A 1,630-nucleotide genomic window follows, 5' to 3' on the forward strand; every position below is an offset into this window, starting at 1 on the left:
AAAAGGAGACATATGTAATACTCTTTGTAATACTTTAAGCAATAAAACAATAAAAAAATAAAAATAAAAAAATAAAAATAAATTAAAAAAAACAAAAAACAACAACAACAACAACAACAATAAACAGCAATCTGAAAATAGGTCCAAAGTATACTTTTCCAGGAATTTGATTCAGGCTCCTATATACTAAACAAGAAACTGTGACAGAAATGAGCAAGTAGTAAAAAAGTTTTATGCAAAAGAAAATGTATGTTTCAACAGCAATACCAATGATGTAGGCCTACCCAGACAGTTGCTGAGCTTCTGTGTAGTTCATCCAAGTGATGTCTTAGGATCAATGGAAGCGGACTGTTTTATAAAAATAAACTAATATGAAAACCTTTTCTCCAACAGTCATGGGAAGAAGATGATTATAATTTAAGATGTAATGCCAGAGTCTTCCTTTTCACATGATGAACTCGTGGTTTCTTAGCTGTTACGCATAAAAAAGGCATTTGACCAAAAATGACTTAATTTGTTATATAGTTTATAAAGCTGTTAATAAGAAGAGAAACCCTTCCTCCCTTTCTTTCCTCCCTTCCTCCCTCCCTCCCTCCCTCCCTCCCTTTCCTTCCCTCCCTCCTTCCCTCCTTCTTTTTCTTTCTTTCCTCCCTTCCTTTCTTTTTTTTCTCCTTTTCTCCCTCCCTCCCTCCTTTTTTCCTCTTTCCTCCTATTTATCTACTTTGACTGTGTGTGTGTGTGTGTGTGTGTGTGTGTGTGTGTTTTACAACTTGCCAGAGGCCAAAGGCATTTTGTTGTTTTGAAACTCAAACACATGTTTGTTACTCAGCTTATAAACCCCACATGACAATCACGGGATTAGTTGATTGCTTTTCCAGAGGTGTCACTGTGTGGAGCTTCTCCTCTAGTTAAACTGCTCAGTGTCAGTGCTGTCACATCCTCCGCAAGACATGTCTTTGTCCTGACTTGAAGCTAAATTCCATGCTACTTCTATAATAAAACCTACAATAAAATCCTGGGTTTAATCAAGAGTGTTAAATATTATTCATTTGGTAAATGAGAAAAGCAGCAGTTGAGCAATCCAGATGGTGTAAAGTATATGCTTCTATCATCATATAATCCCCAAAGCTGATATGTTTATGGAGCTCTGCTTCCATATTAAATCAAAACAATGGGACTGTCTCTTTTTCTTTCACATTCCTCTATCCAATCTGTCCTTTAGGACTTTTTCTCCTTCAGATCTGGTTTCAGAGCTCAGATGAATCTAAAATCACCCAGATATGGTTTTACAGCAGGTCCTCGAGAAACATCATTAAATTCAACGTCATTTTTTTATAACATTGATGAGATGCAGTAGGAACTTGACTCTTGTTTATGTCAATTAGCGGATGGTAAAATTGGTTTCATTGTATGTCATTTTGCTTAAAGTCACAGAACCAATCAATGACCTTAAGTGGGACACCATGTATTTGACCCAACTGTTCCAGTCCCAGGAACACTGCAGGATCCTGCTGTCCCTGAAGATGGGGACCTTGCACTCTCTATCTTCCAGAACAGATGTCACATCACATGAATTTAGTATCTACAATGCTGGTCCTTTTCAAAACTAAATCAAAGTGAAAGAAGGCCC

This window comes from Myotis brandtii, unplaced genomic scaffold (assembly GCF_000412655.1).
Source record: "Myotis brandtii unplaced genomic scaffold, ASM41265v1 scaffold431, whole genome shotgun sequence".
NCBI lineage: Eukaryota > Metazoa > Chordata > Mammalia > Chiroptera > Vespertilionidae > Myotis > Myotis brandtii.